The 21,012-nt window shown below is 38.1% G+C and overlaps 1 long non-coding RNA gene across 1 annotated transcript in view; it reads right to left on the bottom strand.

Annotated features, from left to right (window-relative positions):
• Positions 1 to 21,012, bottom strand: part of LOC144230122 (uncharacterized) — a 201,595-nt gene that overhangs the window by 28,651 nt on the left and 151,932 nt on the right. The gene's annotated exons all lie outside the window — the stretch shown is intronic.

Below are 21,012 nucleotides of genomic sequence, written 5' to 3'. Positions count from 1 at the left end.
TCCAATGTTTCTTTGTCTTTTCCAATTCCACAAATGTTCCCTTGTTGGATCATAAGGTTATTGTTTTAAATACTGTTCAGAGCTCTGGAGTGCCTAAAGATGTGTTTATCATATCAATACTCTTGTGCATATATGTAAATATGAGAACACAAACACACAATTAACTCTTTCAGTCTGAATCAAACTATATTTTCTTCGAAATATATTCACCAAGAAGAACATTTCTACAGTATGCTGCCAAATAAATTCAGAAGGAAAAAAATCAGTCTCATTAAATTTGGACATGTTTAATCATAGTTACTAATTCTCCATAATGTCTCCAATTTCTTTCAGCATTTTTAAACAAGGAGAAAATTAGCCTGAAGGGGAAAACAAAACAAAACAAAAACCACCCTGTGACTCCAATTTGAAATACCTTACCTAACCCAGGCCAGAAAATAAACCGGAACTCCATGGACTCCCTTGAATACCCAAATTTTTTTTTTGTTGTTTTGTTTTGTTTGTCTGTTTCCTTTGGCCACAGGGAGCCTATCCCAGATTTCCCCAGCGATAAGGAATCCCATAAACAGTTAAACTCTGGAGGAGTATCTACTATAGGACAGGCCTTTGACATGTTAGCTCAACCAGTCTTCACAACAACCCTGAGAAGGTAGGCATTACCCCACTTAAAAGCAGGAATCTAAAGTAGTCGGGTAGGTTTTAATTTGACTAAAGGTAGACAAATCTCTGATTCAAATTCAGATCTATCTGAATACAAAAGCAGGTCTTCTCTTCCTTTGTGCTCTGTTATCTAGTAAGAAATGCACAGAGAATACTTTAATGAATTCTCCCCCTTGCAGAAGTAAATACAATCTCATTTGAATTGCAGTTGGACTAAATAAAGGTCCAAAGCACATTTTCCTCCTTTTCTCCTACCTTGAGGAACTGAACAAGTATTTCATTTTCAAATGATCAATCAACAAGCAGATAGTAAGTAGTAAGACATACACAGAAACGTAAGATAAGGTCCTTTAGATTACACAGATAAAGCTAACTGAAATGACTGATCAATAAAACACACTACACAGTGTTTCAATCAGAAGGTAAGTAACTTTCATCTGGGAAGAATATGCCTTGATATTTTGAAAATACTAGGTTGTTTAAGATAAGCAAATGTCTGACCAGTCTGCTTGCTACAACATGCTCGTGCATGGAAACTCTGTACTGGGAAAACTCCGTATGTTAAGTTCTAGTTTATGTACTGTAGACAGTGAGGGTGGCAGATGCAATAGGCAAAGGAACAGCCGCAGAAGCTGGCAAGACTTTGAGAAATTTAGCATTAGGGAAGGCAGTGCTCTAATTAGTGAATATATATCTAACTCTTTCAGTCTGGGGAGACTCCAAAGTTCTCTGGGGAGAGCCAAAGGCTGGAATAAACCTGAAACTTTCAAACATACGTGGGAAAGAAACACCAAGAACACTGGGACAAACTTTTCATTTTCAAAGGAAACTAACTCCCAGAGTAGTTAAATGGCTTGCCCAGCCACACGGCCACAGCCAGGGCTTGATTAAAAACACCGCTCACTTGCCAAGACAGCCAATGCTACTTCCACTCCAACAGTGGCTCCCCATCCATTGTCTAACGGTGAGGTGATGCCCAGGCATTCAGCGAAGTTACTCCAGGAGCCCAGCAGGGAACTAGAGCAGGGGTATTCAAACATGGCAGTTCTACTTTTATCTCTTTTATATACTGGAATTCTGATAAGATTTTTTTGAAGAAAAGAGTCTTTCTGTGTTAAAAAGAGAAAAAAGCACTCTTCAGGGCTTCATTACTGATTAGTTGACATTGTTGAGTTCTGTGCTACGTGACACAGACACACACATAAAAAAAAAAAAAAAGGCCTTTGCCCTCAACAAATTAATTTACTCTTTCAACAATCAAGCACTGAGTGCGTGCTGTGTGCCAGGTACTTAGCTATACATTGAGAAATTCAATGGTGAGCAAAAAGCTGCAAGTCTGGGCTCGGGTCAGGTGATGGTGAACTAGGACATTAATCAAATAACACAAAGGAATACAAAACACAACTACGACAGCTGGCATGAGAGCAAGTTGTAAGATGCAAGAACATAGGACCAGGAAACCTCAGTCTAAGGAGTCACTGTCTAGTACGGTCGAAGTGACAGGGTGAGCCAACAGCTACTGCAAACATAAGGGGTCAATAAAAAGTAGGCACAAGGCTCAAGGTACCACAGAAAAGGCAGAGATGAACTCAGCAGGAGGGGGCAGGGACACCTCACAGTGAAAGCGGCACGCGTGTTTCATCTAGGAAGGGTTACTAGAGACCCACTATTGCAGGAAAAGGGAGGAACGAAGAATACTGCAGACAGAGACACTGTGTGTGCAAAAAGAACCCAAACTGGGAAGAAATTTAAAACTGGCAAGCCCTGCTGAAGGACGAAGTACAAGGTGGCTGACACAAAGAGGAAATGAGAGTCGTGCGTATATGCAGGGGCCAAATCAGACGAGGCCCTGTATACCATGCTACACGCTGAGATTTAACCTGCACAGCCGGCCCGGGAGGCCACGTGGAGCTACTACAAGTTGTAATCAGGGGTCTGACATGATCAGAACTGCATTCCAGAAAACTCACCCAGAAAGCAATGGGGAAGCAAGACCAGAATAGAGAAGACTAGTTGCAAAAAGACCAATCAGAAGCTGCTACTATTTTTCCAAGCAAATGCCAGCTAGAACTGTGGATTTGTATTGGGTTTCCTAGCACATGGTGGCATTTAAAAAGTTATGTGAAACGCATTAATAAGTGAATAGGAAATAGTGTTGGCATGCTAGCGTAAGGGCAAGAACATAAGGAATCATAAAAGATCAGCAAAAATATTAAGGCCTGATGCTACAGGAAACAGAAAGTCACGGAGAGTTTTTGATTAGAGGAGTGACATAATGTGAACTATGTTTAAGAAAGCATGAATTACGATGTTACAGTGTATCTGATGGAAGGGTTAAGTGACAACTTTACAAACAATTTAAAGAAGCTTATAGTAAGACACCTGAAGTAGTTCAGGTATGAGGTGCAAGTGTGTGCAGCCTGGTAAAGGACCCACACAAACACGTTAAAGAAGAAAAATAAAAGAGACACTTTGAAAGAAAAGTAAGTGCAGCCAACTGATTAATAGACTGAATAAAAGACAAGGCATTCTTTTTCTAAAAAGGGTCAGATCATAAATATTTTGGGCTTTGGCGGCTACCTTGGTCTCTAATACAGCTAGCTACCTGGCTCTGTCACTGGAGCAGCAAAGCAGCCACTGACTGTCATAAAGTGTATGTAAGTGAATGGGTGTGTCTGTGTTCCAATAAAAGTTATTTACATAACAGGCAGTGGGCTCTGTGTGGCATGCACACCGTAGTTTACTGACTCCAGGATACAGCTGGGGAGAGTATATCAGTCATAAGCATATTCAGCCTCGAGTGACAGAAAACCTTAAGTAACAGTAGCTTAGACAAGACAGAAGTTTCTCTCTCTCTCTCATAAACAAGATCCGCAAATAACAGAGAGGTTTGGTAAGGCAACTTCACAACACCCCACACGTGACTGCTAACGCTCGATTCCAAAGATCTGCGAGAGTACCAGCCATCAAATGACCGAGAGTAAAAGAGGGCATGCCCCTTCACTTTAAGGACAATTCTGTAACCCACAAAACCTTTCTACTTGGCTAGCTCTACACTATCACATGAAAGCCAACAGAGATCACACTTGTTTCAAAGGGAATGGCTAAGAATCTTAAGCCCTTTTCATTCATTCTCCCTAAACCAGAAAATATTTTCTGTTCACCTCTTGATTGCTAGCCTGTATAAAATTTCTTATTGGCTGAAAGTTACTCAATAAACTGTTTTCCTTCTGTCTGAAGTAATAAAACTATACAACACTATAAACATTTTCCATGTTTAACTCCAAGATACTTGGTTTTCTGGATAGAAACAGTAGAGCTTTGTTTTTAAAATTAAAGCAGACCCTTAGACCTAATTTGCCTTAGAATGCCCAATAGTTTTCTAACATTAGAACCTATTCACCTATTCCCAAAACATATGAATACAGAAGAAACTGACCCCACTTAACTCTGGTTGTCCCTGCAAATGGTTCATGGACATAAAGTGTAGGAAAAACAATGTCTGAGGATAAAGATCTCTTAAAGAGTCTAGTACACGGGACATTTATGCTGTAGAAATTATGTTCAAGGTAAGCAAAAGTCTTACTACTACTGCTATAATAAGGTGGTATTTCGCTTAGAGCTGGTAATAGAAGTATAATATTTCTTTTATTTAGATATAATTTGACTCTCCTTAAAAGATTATTTATGACTCAAACTGTCATCATAAACCAAAAGAGATGCATTAAGTTTCTGGCCCTTCATATTAGCAGAAAGAGATAAAAACTCGGCCTCCTAGACAATTTTAACAAGTTCAGAGGGGTTGGTCCTTAGGATCACGCGTAAATCAACATGTGTTGACACTAACTCTCAATTTAAACAATAATTCAAGAGCTGTTAAGCTTCTCCTTCAACGCTGAAAACATGCAGACAACTCAGTTAACATTTAAATCTTTGAAAACTAATTTTTACAGTATCTGTCATATTGACCTTTTTATTTTTTCTCCTAAGGGGATTTCAAAAACAACAAATAATGCACAAAACTTTCCAAGTTGCAAATAAAGTCATACCCTAGATTTTCTTTCAGATATATCTCAACTCACATAATATTTTTATTACCTGACATTTTAATCAAAGATCAAAAACTTCACTAGCCGAAGCATTTCCAAAGCTCTGTGAAGTAAATTAACTTTATGAAATGGAACCCAACTACATATTTTGTAATGAAATTTTATATTACATTTCAAGAAAGAATGCTATCCTTATAAAGATAGCCAATGTGGCTCAGCAATAATAATGGTAAAAATATTTAAAAGAAATGTGAGAAGTAAGAAATATTTTAATAATCCAAAGCAATATTCAACTTTCAGGAGTTTCTGTAAAATGCTTATTGACTCTCTCAAGGATTACCATGAGTCCAACTTAATTGTTCTGGGAAGGGTCCTCATACCTCACACTGTTCTCACAGAGACTGGAGTGGGGGGAGGGCACTTGAACACACTGTCCCCACATGCATTCTGGGAAGGCTAACTGTCTTAACCACTCTCATGGATTGCTAACAAGATCATTTCAAATGCTTTGTAAAGGGATTTATTTTAAGTACATGAATAATACATGTATATATGCTTTATATATATATGTGTGTGTGTGTGTGTGTATATATATATATATACTTTCACATTAAAAATATACAGAAACTGGGACACCTGGGTGGCTCAGTTGGGTGAGCATCAGACTTCAGCTCAGGTCATGATCTCACAGTTTGTGGGTTTGAGTCCGACATCAGGCTCGGGCTCACTGATGTCAGCGTGGAGCCTGCTTTGCATCCTCTGTCACCCTCCCTCTCTGCCCCTCCCCCACTTATGCTCGCTCAAAAAATAAACATTAAAAAAGGGTTTTAAGTGAGAAAAAGTATACAGAAATTTGTAGAGTAAAAAGTTGGTTATGACCATCCTAAGTTTTTTTCATGTCACTCTCCAGTTCAATAACATTTAATATGAGTTAAAAAAAAATCACAGCCTGGTTTTCAAGCAACTCTAAAATAAAAGCTATTCTCTCCTTATCTTATAGGCACTTCACCTTTCATGCCTTCCAAATGTGAAGTTCTTTTCCTGCCAAATCAGCTTACTCACATTTTTCCAACCATACCATGCTCATTCCAACGTCAGTATTTTAAACATTGTTTAAATGTTTAAAACATATTTTGTTTTAATTTGTTAATGTTTATTTTTGAGAGAGAGAGACAGAGACAGAGGGCCAGCAGGGGAGGGGCAGAGGAGAGAGAGAGAGACAAGAATCTGAAACAGGCTCCAGGCTCTGAGCTGGCATCACAGAGCCCAACAGGGGGCCTGAACCCATGAGCTGCGAAATCATGACTTGAGCTGAAGTCAGATGTTCAACCCACTGAGCCACCCAGGAGTCCCTAAAACATACTTTAAATGACCTTTTGTTTAAACCCATACTACCATCCTCACCATCTGGTTAAAACTCTAAGGTTCTCATGTGACCTACCCTAACCAGGGCAACCTGAGCCAAGTCCTCTTCTTTCACTACACTAGCACTGCTCATTTGGACAACAGACACCACCTGAGAATCCTTACATAAGCAAAAAAACAAAACAAAACAAAAAAGAAAAACATTTTTAATAATAAGTAACAATGTGGACCTGCTGTATTGATCAGAATTTCATTCCCCCACAAATTAATACGTCAAAGCCCTAAGTGCCTCAGGATGTGACTGTATTTGGAGAGAGGGCCTTTAGAGAGGTAATAAGTTAAAAGAAGGCTACTGCTGGGTGGTCCCTAATCCAATGACTGCCGTTCTTATAAGAGATCAGGATACAGAGAGAAACATCAAGGATGCACATCCACAGAAGGAAGACCACGTGAATAAGTAGCAAGAGGGTGGCCACCTGGGAGTGCAGGGGAGAGGCCTCCAATAGACCTGTCCCTGCCAGCAACTTGATCTTGGATTCCGAGCCTCCAGAACCATGAGAAAATCAATTTCTGTTTTTAAGCACCCAGTCTGTTGCCATGTCGTTAGAGCCGCCCTGGCAACCTAATATAATACCCACCATATGCCCAGACATGGAATACAGTGTCTTCCTTATATCAACAATTTAATCACCAACACAGATTTATGTGGAAAGTGTGGTCATTATCTGACAAAACTGAAAGAAATGAAGTAATCTGCTCAAAGTCTCAAAGTAGACCCCAGCACGAACTTGAGCCAAGGCCCATTTTCCTCCAAGGCTCATGATATTAAACACCATGTTTTACTGACCATGTGTGAATGATCCAAAGATAACATTAGTACTACTAGTACTACTTTTTCAGTAGAATGCTGATGGATGGTAAATTGATGGAGTGAGAAATAAAAAGCTTCTTTTTTTTTTCTTTTCTTTTCCCTTTCCTTTCATATGTATTTTAAGACCAAATGCAGTAATCAAGTTCCATAATTAATAATGGCCTATTTAAAAAACTATTTTCAGAAATGCTCAAAGAATGGATTCTGGCACACATGTTTATCTTGGCTCTATCGGTGATATACTTCTTACTTCATATCCGATGTGAATGATAAACCCACAGTAGCCAGGACCCAATATTTCAATGATGCAAAAACCTGTTTGTCTTTTTACATTTTAACATCCTTGCAAAAAATACATTTTACAATAGTAACATTTTACTATCGCTACAGGCATGTTTTCACACTTACATCTCTGAAGTCAGAACAACACACCTTATTATATCTTAGAGTTGGTGAAATTAATTCACTTATTGGAAGTTATGCATCACTTCCTAGACCTGAGAAAAATATGATCACAAGATCATCCATGAAGCATATCTGTGATGAGCTTAAAGTAAGAGAAGAAAGGTAGGACAAAGAAAAACATTTCTCATCTAAAGTTTCAGTGCGGACAATGCAGGGGTCAGAGGGGGAGGGCAAATGAAAAAGCAGGCTTCGCAGGGCAAGTACAAGAGCTCATTCTGAATATCCTGCAATCCTCTAAGGAAAAAGACAAAAAAGAAGAGTCGAAAAAAACTCCCATACACTTTCTCCCACCCACATGTTTCGAAAGGAAAACAACACCCAGCAGAGGCAGACTCCATGTGCACAGTGTGTCCATAAAGTGGAAACCAGTCTCACACTTTATAATCACACCTCATATACCGCCATGGAAGGCGGGCCTCCTATGTGAGGCATCGAGTTTCACAGCCATGCTCAAACATAGGATTGTTAACACTAATCCACAGCAAGATCTGTGAACTAGAAGAAAGATAGGTAAATACCCACAAGAAATATAGCCCCAATTAGAGGACTCAACAACACTTGCCCTGCTGATGGCTTATCTGTTATTTTGGCAAATGAATAAGCCAATAGTAATCATTGTGCTGTGTGTGTGAACACAGTAATACCCAATTTGGAAGAGTTTTTATCACAATCAAGCCTGTTCATCTTTAGCTACCTCTAAGATAAATTCTATTTCTATTAGAAACTAAATAATTTTCTTTTATGTCACAAGGAATATAGCCTACATCTCATGAGAAAAAGAGCCAGCTACAAACAAGTCCAATTGAAAGAGTCCCTTTGATGAGTGAAAAAAAATGATTCATTTAAATTATTTTTTCCTTTAAACAACACAATAAAAATCAAAGTCTATTTCTATCGAAGGGCTTCCAAAAAACTACTGATGAGATCTGCCAATGATCTACCATTTATGTTATAAAGTTTGACAAGAGCACAGGAACTCTATCAAAGTTGTTAAAAAACAAATTCTAGTAGGTTACTGGCACCCAAGTAGCTAGAAATTAAATCCAGAACTCTACCACCGTAAATATTTTGCAAACTCAATACTCTGTTCTTTTTCTCTCTGGAAATGAGGATCTTTACCAGTTGTTTTTAATTAGACAAATAAGAAACCATTAAAATCTGATGTCTTGACCTAAATTATGGAATTAGTTATAAAATTATAAAATAATCTACCCCACATTCCAAAACATAAAAGCCTTTTATCTGTTTGTGTAGTTGTTGATAATTATGTTTTTATGAGGAGAGGGTATCATAAAAGTAGCTTTTATTTAAAAGGAAGATTATAAGGCAAGATTAAATATGATGGAACATAACTGCAGAACATTGGATCTCGAGGAACTGCAAAAGCTTTCACTTATTGTGAAATAAAGAAAAAAAAGCTGTAATCATGATCATAATTAAATAAAATCTATTGGCACATCAAATTCTTTATTTTTAACAGAGATAAAAGTAGTTCCTGCCTTACAGATTTACTGTAAGAATTAAACGTGTTAACGTATGTGAAGCACTAAGTGCAATGCCCAGCGTGGTGTGCTGTGTTAATGGCTGCTCTCAGGATTAATATTCGTACTGGCTCTTAGTATTAACACAAGCATCAAAATTATCAGTATTGTCTGAAGGCCCAGTCCAGTCTGAGGTACTCATGGACAACTTGAGTTGACGCTACACCCCCCCACAGACAGCCTTCTCTCCCTGACCCAGCTCTTACAGACATGGCTCTCTTCCTAACTCCTGCTGCCTTCTAGTAGTCTGACCATATATCCCGGAATTTAATTACATTTTCAGTTGTTTGCTGTTGTCTATGCTAATCTTATATAATCGAAGGAGAGACCATGAATCCACCTATTCTGCTGTCCTTTCTGGTTCTCAAGCCTCAAGCTCTGAGGAGAGCAACTCACTTCAGGGAAGAGGATAGCCCATGGATGATCTTCAGCTGACACCAGTCACAAGCAAGGCAGAAAGTGCTAAAAGCCGAGAACACATTAAAGGTACGATCAGGGGCCTGGCCCTCAAGTATTGTCCACTTAAACTAGAAAGAGAAATATCCATCCTATAAAGTAGCATAAAGCTCCAAGTTAAATCACATACCTAATGTAATTCTTGCTGCATGAAATTCTAAAGAAGGAAAGAGAAGGAAAAGGAGGTTAGGAAAGGCCTAACGGAGAAAGACCACAGTGTGAAGAATAAGCCCTATGTAATGATCAAAAACTACCAAAGAGCATCAACACCACAGTAAATAATTTTCATACCATAAGAAAAATAGCTAACATATATTGGATGTTCACTATATGCTGAGAACTATTCTAAGTGCTTTATAATATTAACATATTTGATCTTCAAAATATCCCTGTGAGGCAAACACTGTTGTTTCTATTTTATGGATAAGGGAAGTGAGGCTTAGTAAAAGTTAAATGACTTACCCAAGATCATACAGCTAATAAGTAGAAGGGCTGAGTTATAATTCCAGGAACTTGGGCTCAAGTCCATACTCTTTATCATTATGTTAAGCTACACTCTTTTTTTTTTTAAGTTTATTTATTATTTTATTTTAAGTTTATCCTTGAGAGAGAGAGAGCACGCATGCATGCATGTGCACATAAGAGAAGGAGGGGCAGAGAGAGAAGAAGAGAGAATCCCAAGCAGGCTCTACACTGTCAGCACAGAGCCTGATCTGGGGTTCAAATCCACAAACCATGAGATCATGACCTGAGCTGCAATCAAAAGTCAGATGCTTAACCAAATGATCCACTCAGGCGTCCCTAAACTACACTCTTTATGAGATCATGTAATTCTTGCAACAATCCTGCAAAGGAAGTCATATTTTCCACATACTGTAACCTATGTGAAAACAGTTCCTGGAGTTGTGCAGTGCACAGTCTGGGCAGTCATATGTGACAGCCATATGATCTGTACTACTTAGGTAGAAAGTTTAACAATTTGGCCCAAACTGCACAGTCTATACAGTCAAATGTGACAGACAGTCTCTTTTCATTTAGATATGGAATCAGAAAAGCCAAGATATGGCAATGTGCAAGATTTGTCCTGAGATCCAAAGAGTAAACTACTTTGATTTCCTAAGAGAAAAAAATAAAGAGAAAGGATGAGGGCACTTAGTTCATCTTAGCTCATTTCCCATTTAATTCCATGCTCTGGATGGGAAAAGAAGCCACTGGACTATCCTGAAAACCAGAGCATAGAAAGCAGTTTCAAACAGCTGAGCCTACCAATAGTTCATTATAAGAAAAAGGGAACCTCTTCTCCAGGAAAGAAAAATTAAAGCAGCAGCAAAGAGAAAAACAATGGAAGGTTCAACATCAGAGAGGGGGCAGGAATGGGTTGGATCTAACCCACATGCAGAAGTGACTCAAATAGAATTGTAACAGGATGAAATTCATTAATGGATGTAAAAGTACTCTGTAAATAAAAAATCCTTTACAAATATAAAATGTTACAGCCCGTAACTATGGGGAAGCAAGGAATACTGAATAAAGGGTGTGATGAAAATGCCTTATAGTTTTCTAGGCCACCTGGAGTCCATTTTAAACAGTGTGGTTTCACTTTTGCATTTGTAATATTGTAAACTCCCTGAACAATATTTAGAAAAATAAAGGAACAATGAATTACAAAGTAAAATAAAATTAATTGTATCACTTTTAGATTGGCGATCCCTCTCAAATGACAAGAATATAAAGCATTTTACAAGCAATCAAGATGTCCTTCAATAGGTAGAAAGATAAATAAACTGTGATACATCCAGACAATGGAGTATTACTCACTACTAAAAAAGAAAAGAACTCTCAAACCATGAAAAGACATGGAGGAAAATAAAGTACATATTAAGTAAAAGAAACCAACATGAAAAGGTTACAGACTATGATTTCAACTATGTGGTATCCTAGAAAAGGCATAACTATGGCGACAGTAAAAAGATTAGTGATTGTTGGACACTGGAGGGGCAGTGACATTTGAGGGGAAGGGATGAATAGGCAGAGTACAGAGGACTTCTAGTGCAGTGAAAACACTTAGACAATACTATATGTGTCATTATACATTTGTCCCAAACCCATAGGATTTACAACACCAAGAGTAAACTGTAATATGAACCAAGGACTTTGGTGTGATTGTACATATCAACGTAGATTCATTAGCTGTAACAATGTACCACCCTTTTGATGTGTGGGAGCAGGTGTATATAGGAAATCTATGTACTATTCCTTCAATTTGGCTGTGAATCTAAAGCTGTTCTTAAAAAAAAAAAAAAAAAAACTACACGAACTTTTGGACTTCATAATAGGCACATATTCCTGTATAGATGCTGGAAACCTTAGGGGGAAAATAACATTTATTAAGACTCAATATTTTAAGTCTGATACTTACCTATCAGAAGTCCGTTTCTACTCTGTAACTCTATCAGATAGGAATAAATACATCCATTTTCATAGATGAGAAAATTGAGTCTTGGTTAAGGAAATTACTTAAGGTGATTACCTCACTGTTAAAGTGAAGGTCTAGTAATCTGTAAGCCTCTTGGATTCAGGATAACAAATCCAAAACTGGTTTTTTTTTTCTCTCCCTCTAAACCATCCTGTCTCAAACCTGCAAGTATCAAACAATTCAGTAAAAATTCATAAATCTGGGTAGCTTTACCCTTGTGGTCTCTGGTTTTTATGAAAGGCAATTAACTGACAGTCCACAGCAGGCACTCTTTTCTATCACCTGCTAGTAAAAGCTGAACTAGCTTCAGATGCCTCTACCTTACTGTCAAAATATGTTCCATAATGGGAATCCCAACCAATATTTTAGCAATGAGGAAAGGAATGTAATGGCAGACACTAAAACCACAGTCTACATGAGACTTGTTTGTTCCCCATAACAAGATTTCTGGAAAAGAAATACAACCTGTTCCAAATATTCATACCCAGCAGGAACTGGGAGACTAGACACAAAAACTGCAAAAGCGATATTAAGCAGTGTGTGGCACATTCTTCTGCCCTTGATAATGAAACCAAATGTTTCTCTTTTAAAAGGTGACTATAATTTTGATTTTTATAAAAATTACAGTTCTATTTAAATGCCAATATGTGAGGAACGTATAAATGAGAGGCAGAGATAATACATATTTCTTTTTTTTTTTTTTTTCATTTATTTCTAGGAGAGAGAGAGAGCGTGAGCAGGGGAGGGTCAGAGAGAGAGGGAGTCACAGACTGAAACAGGCTCCAGGCTCTGAGCTGGCAGTCAGCACAGAGCCTGACGCGAGGCTCGAACCCACGAACTGCGAGATCATGACCTAAGCGAAAGTCGGACGCTCAACTGATTAAGCCACCCAGGCTCCCCTAATACGTATTTCTTTTCTGTCAATTAAAAAATCCTAACATAGCTAGGCTTCTTTGCCTGATTCAAAATAACCTGTTTCAATTATTCTACATATAGGCAGCACCTCAGTAAGATTAAATTATTTTCTCGGAGGAAGTAAGATAATTTTTGTCTGGCACACATTTCACATTCCTGAATGAATGAACTTTCATTTGCAGACAAATGAGAAATATAAATCCATCCTTGAAAAAAAAAGGGGGGTGGCCTTTTATTGACTTCAGCTTTTATTCTTTTCAGAACACAATTCATTCACAAATACATTTCATCTATTCCGAAAATAAGGGCAGGTTTCATCACCCGATTGATGGCATCCCTTTTGCCTACCTTCATTCACTGTTATCAGAGAACACGCATAAACTGTTCAAAAACTTTTGCTGTGTCCCTATTGGCTAAAAGCAACGCCCACGTCCTTAGCAAGGTCTTCTGCCTACCTCCCCACCCATCTCATCTCCCGATCTCTACACAAGCCTGAACAGGGGCTGTGAGTTAGCAAATCTGGGCTGAAACCCAGACACCTGTAGAAGAAAGAAGAAAAAGAAAGAAGCGGGGAAGGAGATTCTGTTGTGCAGCCTGATTTCGGTAAATCTCCAATTTACAAATGATGGAATTTAAGCCCTTGGTGTTGTACAAGTTTCCCAATACCACACAGTTAGCTAAGAAAGAAGTCAGGTTATATGGACCTTTGAACCCCTCAAATAAGAGCCGTGAGCTCCTCAAGGAAAGAACTACGAAGCCATATCTCTTCTTTATGCTCCTCTTTCTTTTCCTTTTTGCTTTTAGCTTCTAAGTGAGAAGGACTGGATACCTCAAAAGTCCTACTTCCTCATTTAGTTTCAAGCAGAAAAACTGTTTTTGTGCGTAAGTACAATATTTGACTTGGAAACCTGAGAACTTCTGGTCAGAGACTGAAGGAATGGTGAGTGTCATCTAGCTTTCTCTCTAGCAGTGCTCTGGCCTTTCCTCCATATTCCTCTTTTCAGGTCTTCTCTCTGAGTCTCAACATGCATGTTCTCTAGGACCTTTCAGAGTGATTCTGATTTCACTGTGGAAATTAACACCTTATATGGACAAAGGCACTTTAGAAGGGTCTGAACTGTAGGCGCACAACTACCGTGAAGGAAGTGCAAGTGCCTGGTTTGGTGGGGGAAATAAGCTACGAGGGGAAAGAGGCTAAGAGCAGAAGTGTGGAATCAGAAAGCTTTGGGTGAACAGCTTGTCTATACTCACTTGTTCCCACATGTAAAATGCTTATAGGATGGGGAGACTTAAAGAATTTACACAGATAAAGGACTTAATACATATTGCCAGTCCATAAGCTGCAGCGAGCAGCAGTAATAAGCAGTAGTAATAATTACACAAGTCTGACCTGAATTTTGAGTACTAGAAGAAGAAAGCGAAGCCTGTGAAGGGCACGTGTGTTTCAGGATGAACGCCCCAAACAGCCAGAGTGGCACAGGCTGGAGGCGGCCTCCTTCCTAAGAACAGAATGAAACTGCAAGGACTGATGCTAAAGGAGCCGATACAGGCCAGAAAATTTAGTCCAACTACACCCCCCTTGGCTACTTATCCAGCTGGTCCTTTCACACAGAGGGATGGGACCGGACTCCAAAACCTTGGCTGGTTGGCCAGCAAGTGCATTCCTTCAGGTAACACCTCTGTCTTAAACATACCTAGTCTGTTCCCGATCACAGAGGGCTACAAGTAAAGAAATGTTCCAGCCCCCGAGGATCTTACAATCTAACAGGAAAAACAGTAATACACATGAATGATAGTCACTAATTAGCCGAGAGAAGCAGGCATCTGGAAAGAATTGTGACTCTTTTTTAAGATGGGCCATTCCATATTAATACTTCTAATCTTACACTGGCAAATCTTTCACTTGTCCAGTTAAAGTTCCCTTTACTACGAGACAAGCACATGACTGGTATTTAGCCAATTGAGTAGGGATAGCTAAAACTTTCTTAGCTCAAGTATGTCTGTCACTTGCTAAGGGAGTTCACAAAATGGCTGTGCCTAGAATTTCTTTCCAGACTTTTTCAATATGCATACCATTAAATCTCTCATCTCTGAGTGATGGTAATCAATCTCAAGTTAATCATAAGTAATACGACACAACTTTCCTACTACAGTCAGGTTCTCTTAAATTTGCTCTCTGGAAAATATCATGATATAAACTATGAGTTCTAATTTGAAAATACAGCATTTGAAATGGAAATGCATATTTATTTAATGCTGGCTTTTCTGTTTGGCTGGATAAAGTAGTCTAGTGAATGAAGCTAAAACTAAATTTATCATCTAGAATTCATAATTTTGGCCTATTCATAACAATACATACCATAGGTTCAATTCTTTCCACTGAAAAATCAATCATATGTAACTCATTTCAAATTTGCTCCAGTGCCTTCTGTAAGAACCTATATTACAGGAACTTTCCTCACAGCCATTTTTTTTTTCCTCTGTGTATGAGATGCCTCATCCACAAACCCTCACTTCAAACTAAATGATAAATGAAACAATGGCTATTTTTTTTTTCACTAGAGAGCGAGGGAGACAGAATTCTAAGCAGGTTCCAGCACTGTCAGCACAGAGCCCAGTATGGGGCTCAAACTCATGAACAGTGAGATCATGACCTGAGCCAAAATCAAGAGCTGGACATTTAACCAACTGAGCCACCGAGGCACCCCTAAAAAATAAACATTTTGTATTCTTAAACTGTTGAATAAGAAGTAACTAATCCACACTCAAAAGAAAAGTAGTGATGACAACAACAATATAAGAAATTAGAGTTTGCTGCTCTGAGCAAAAACTCAGATATACTCATTAATATTCCATGGCAGCACTATGTTTACCAAGGATTGTACATGAATATTTGTGAGACAATGTTATTCTGAGTCTAGATTTATAATGAAATAGCAAATTATAAAATATATCCTCCTAAAAATGTTCCTATCTCAGGAATTTTTATCTCTCTTATTTAAAATACTCTATAGAATCTTCAGTATCCCAGGAAAAGATTTTCTTTCAAAGCTATTATCTTTTTACTGCAGAAGACAGACACGTGGAAGGCATAGGGTTTGTCACTATAAATCATAGTAATAAATTATTGTTAAAAAAGAAAATGTCTAACGAGGTATAGCGTGTAAAGAACTTTTCAGGTAGGCTTTAAGTAAACTCCTCCAAACTGGAAGGTATTATGCTGAGTGAAATAAGTCAGTCAGAGAAAGACAAATATCAATGTTTTCACTCACATGTGGATCTTGAGAAACTTAACAGAGGACCATGAGGGAAGGGAACGAGAAAAAAAATAGTTACAAACAGAGAGGGAGGGAGACATACCATAAGAGACTCTTAAATACAGAAAACAAACTGAGGGTTGATGGGCGGGGGGGGGGGAGGGGGGAGAGGGGAAATGGGTGATGGACATTGAAGAGGGCACTTGTTGGGATGAGCACTGGGTGTTGTATGTAAGCAATGAACCATGGGAATCTACCCTAAAAACCAAGAGCACCCTTTACAGACTGTATGTTAGTCAATTTGACAATAAATTATATTTTTTTTAAAAAAGAAAACTTCTCTGCTAAAATGATTTCTGCTTTACTTAGACTGATTAGAAAGATACAGCTGTTTTTCTACACATAAACAGACCATAGATTTTTAATCAAGAGATCTTTTCCCCATCACATTACATTACATTCTTAACTGTATGGTAAGAATAAGCATTTTTATTTTTGATCTTTAAGGACCAAGAAATTCATGGTTTCCTATTTAAAGGCTGGAAAATGGAATACTCGTATGATGGAAAATCTGATAAAAGTTTCAAAATAAAACTCAACTGGAGATATGCCACATCTACTGACATGAATCTGAATTCTGTATTGATTCTGTGAAGTTACACTGAACAAGAGGTGAAGAAAAACCTTTTGGCCAATGTGCTAAATGACGGTCACCCCTGTTTTCCCCTGTTGTGTTATGAAACGTGCCATACATGGGGCCTATGTCATTACTAGATCTGTTAACAGTTTCACAGCTCAGAGTTTGGCTTCATTTGTTAAGCATCAAGCTGCCCTATCACTTGTATAGAGCTGAAAAGGTTGTTATGGTTCATAATGTAAAACTCACAAAAGTGCACAGCTGCTGTTCATATTCTCAAAGAAGTCTGTTATAATAATGATGTCACGGAAAAAGGCTGGAATCTATTACATGTCCAGACAGCCCGGCCATTCAATCTCTCCAGTCAATGCAGGTATACGGGTTGCACCGTAAACATTATGGTAGCACGAGGATAAAGCAAAAAGTTCATTAAAACAAAATAACTGCTGAGGGGAGGTAATTAGGGGCTCTTTATAGTTTTGCTTTCAGGAAGCATCACACCACTGTAACTACCCAAAAGCACATCACCATCTCACTGTCTGATATTCTATTGTGAGCCACAAAGCTTTGCAAAAATTACAATATAAATCATCAGGCCCTCAAGGGAAACTATACGAGGTCATCTAAACAAATAAAACAATTTCTCTTCAGTTATCATACATACCTACTTAGAAAGCATGATGAATTGAATCCTGGTCTCCGGTAAAATACAAAGCAATAATGCATTATTAATTTTAAGAGCTTCTGTGTATTAAGAAACTGCTATCACTTTTTAGGGCACAAAATGTGAAGGTGTTTCATGTTCTGGCAGATACAGAAGAAGAGTCTAGTTTCCTTATTTTGATATTCTTTTTTTAAAATTTTTTATGTTTTATTCATTTCTGAGAGAAAGAGACACAGCATGAACAGGGGAGGGTCAGAGAGAGAGGGAGACACAGAATCCAAAACAGGCTCCAGGCTCTGAGCTAGCTGTCAGCACAGAGCCCGATGCGGGGCTCAAACCCACAACCGTGAGATCATGACCTGAAGTCGGACACTTAACCGACTGAGCCACCCAGGCACCCCTTGATATTCTTTTATAACAAAACATACAAACCACTTTCCAAGTGAGAATTTTTAAAGTGGTTTTAGAAATGTATGAATATTAAATAGTTTCTACTCTATACATTTGCAGCATTTTAACTATTTCAGTGAGATTCCGAATTAGAGATGAGAGAAATTCTGACCATCAGATCATATGTGTAAACTATAGCTACTGAAATTATCTAAATACTCTTGAGACTAAAACAGAGAAGACGACACTGAAAAAGACCTAAATTCAAGTCCCAAATCTGCCATTAAGCAGTTGTTTTATCTTGAACAAGTAAACAACAGCATTCAATTTCCCTTTCCTTAACTTTAAAATGAGGACCATGAGACAAGATGACATGTGAAGTTCCAGTTTCCCACAACAATATTTCTCAACCTACAGTCATCAGATATGGGAGAACCAAGCATCAAAGGATGATGGCAAAGCCACCTTTGCTCAGGGCAGGGCACTGTCCTAAGCATTGTACACATATTAATTCACCTAACCTTTAAACAAACCTGCATAGTAGATACTCTTATTATCCTCACTTCAAGCTGAAGACATGGAGAAATGGACAAGTAGTTTGACCAATGTCACACGCAAAGTGAACAAAGAACAAGAATCCATATCCAGGCCAACGGGCTCCAGGGCCAGCTCTCTTTATCACCATACCAGACTGTATCTATGGGGATATTCTTTGAGACGGATATGGCTGTTTACAAGTTTCTGGTAAAAGGGATGAGTCAGAATTCAGGAGTGGAAGGTGTGGTAACAGGATGCCACAGTGCCTTAGATGATAGCAATTCTACAGCACAGGACCGTGTGGAGGCAAAGTATTACATATTTCTGCAGCTTGTAATCTGGTTCATTTTGCCCACAGAAGGCAAATANAGGGCTCGAACACACGAACTGCGAGATCATGACCTAAGTGAAAGTCGGACGCTTAACCGACTAAGCCACCCAGGTGCCCCAAGGCAAATATATTCTTAACATTACCAATAGGACCATTTTATCTGCATGGACATACTCTATCCTATGCCTGAAACTTTAAAGCAACATTTCCTAGCACCTGCTTATATCTCAAGTAGTGCTCTAAAGCTAGAACTCAGTGCAATAATAATAACCCACATAGTGACAGTGATAGTTTGATTTTATATCAGCTATAAAATGACATTTAAACATGGTATCAGTTACATATAAATAGAGTTTGAAAATAAGATATTTCAACCACAATTATTTACAGCTGAAAGCAAACCTAATCCACATGGGAAATGGCTTTGCTTAATTTACTGCCTACTGACTTATTTATTTGATTGATTAATAAGTACACAAAAGCTAGTTTAATCTCAGTTGCATGAAGCACATAAATATCCAGAAGTTCTAAGTTTGTTTAATACCTTGATGAAGGTGTGTGTATTCATGAAATGTCCTACATGTTTCCAGTAAGTCATTTATGATCACTAACCAGATAATTTTATAGCTAGATAAGACCTTACCTAGTTTTACTTCTTCATTGAATAGGCAAAATAGGGATATCTTTTCATCCATTTAATACAGCCATGAAGCTCTAAATTTAATTTCTGAGAATTCAAGCTCTTTCACTGTATCTTCACACAGCTGTAAAAATAAAAATAGTCTGATGCCATTTAAATCCCCTTGCCATAACATAAATACACATGCCAAAATATACAAGACTAAAAGAAACACCCATTTACCATTACATAGATGCTATACATAAAAACAATCCCAGTCCTTCCACTTCGTGATTCTTCTGAAGCAATGACCACAAACAGGTAGCCCTCAAATTAGACTCGCCTTTCTGTCTTCTGGTCTCCTGCCTGTGCCTAGGAGCTATATAATCAGAGAACCCCTTTTACAGTACACAGCCACACTATAAGTTAAGTGTGGAAATAGATTCTAAATCATTTGAAACATTCTGGGCACAGCTGGCAGACCACCTGTTGGAAGTGGATGAGTGATGTTTGAACACACAACAACAGAAGCAAGGGACTGTACACATAACTTTCATTGCACACTTTTCCTCACCAACAATTTTAAGTTTACTGAAAGACTTTGATTAAAATGCAACAGACTAGAGCCAGACTGCATTTTATTCTTCTTGAAAATGCAGGGAAACCTGCTGAATAAGACCCCCACAATGAATCATACCATATCAACAATCTCACAGATAATGTGAAAAGTCCTATAAAATGCTAATTTTTCTTTTATGTTGCCCATACCACCTGCTAACTTTCACCATTTTATCTTTTTAAGTGTCTAAATATATCTCATAAATAAAAATAGAAGATCTCCATAAAGAAAATAATAATTCTGGCTTTACTATTTTGAACTTCCACGTAGTACTCAAAGTAGGTAACCAGGCCTTTTTTTTTTTCATCACCTATAGGAAAGCCACAGTGCAAGTTGTAAGGCAAAATACAGAAAGTGCATGGAAAAAGAACCTAAACTTCCTAACATCTTCCACCAAACAAACAAAAATAAAACAAAATAGGGTTTCATCATCAGAAGTCCCAATATTCAAATGAAGTTATCTGAGACTTTCTACCTCTGAGAATTCATTCCCAACCAATCAATAAGCATTTACCACATTCTTATACTGTATGTACTATTGTGCACCTCAAAATGCAGAGCAACTTTTCTGCAGGGGTTTGAAAAACACCTGAAGCAGAGAAATCAGTTCAAAGTCTGTGCCAAAATCCAGTCACTGAAGGATGAAAGCCTTCAAGAGGGTTCTACAAGTGAAAATGAACTTTAGGGGTAAATTGTGGAGACAACAGAGGATGAAGTAAGTCCTAGTGTTTGGTAGTAAGTTCAATTAATCATAACAGAGAGGAACAAATACAGTGTAGTAACTGTGGCCTGAGTGTACAGCCGACAATATGGAAAGAAAGGCTAACATGAGCCTTATCTAAATTATTAAGTAGCCACCCAGAAGCCCCATAATAAGACAGATTGTATGTTCTATACTATGCGGCAAATACTATTTCTTCACGTTTGACAATCATGATAAAAACAGAAAAATGCTTTAAAAAATTAAAGCTCAATGTCCACCAACTGACGAATGGATCAAGATGCGGCTTATGTATACAATGGAATACTACATGGCAAGGAGAAAAAATGAAATTTGGCATGTGTAGCAACGTAGATGGAACCTGAGGGTGTTATGCTAAGTGAAATAAGTCAGGCAGAGACAGACAGATACCATATGTTTTCACTCATATGTGGAACAG

Source organism: Crocuta crocuta, unplaced genomic scaffold, assembly GCF_008692635.1.
Source record: "Crocuta crocuta isolate KB4526 unplaced genomic scaffold, BGI_CrCroc_1.0 scaffold83, whole genome shotgun sequence".
Lineage (NCBI taxonomy): Eukaryota > Metazoa > Chordata > Mammalia > Carnivora > Hyaenidae > Crocuta > Crocuta crocuta.
The sequence above is the reverse complement of the archived record's forward strand: the minus strand, read 5'-3'. Positions and strand labels throughout refer to the sequence as shown.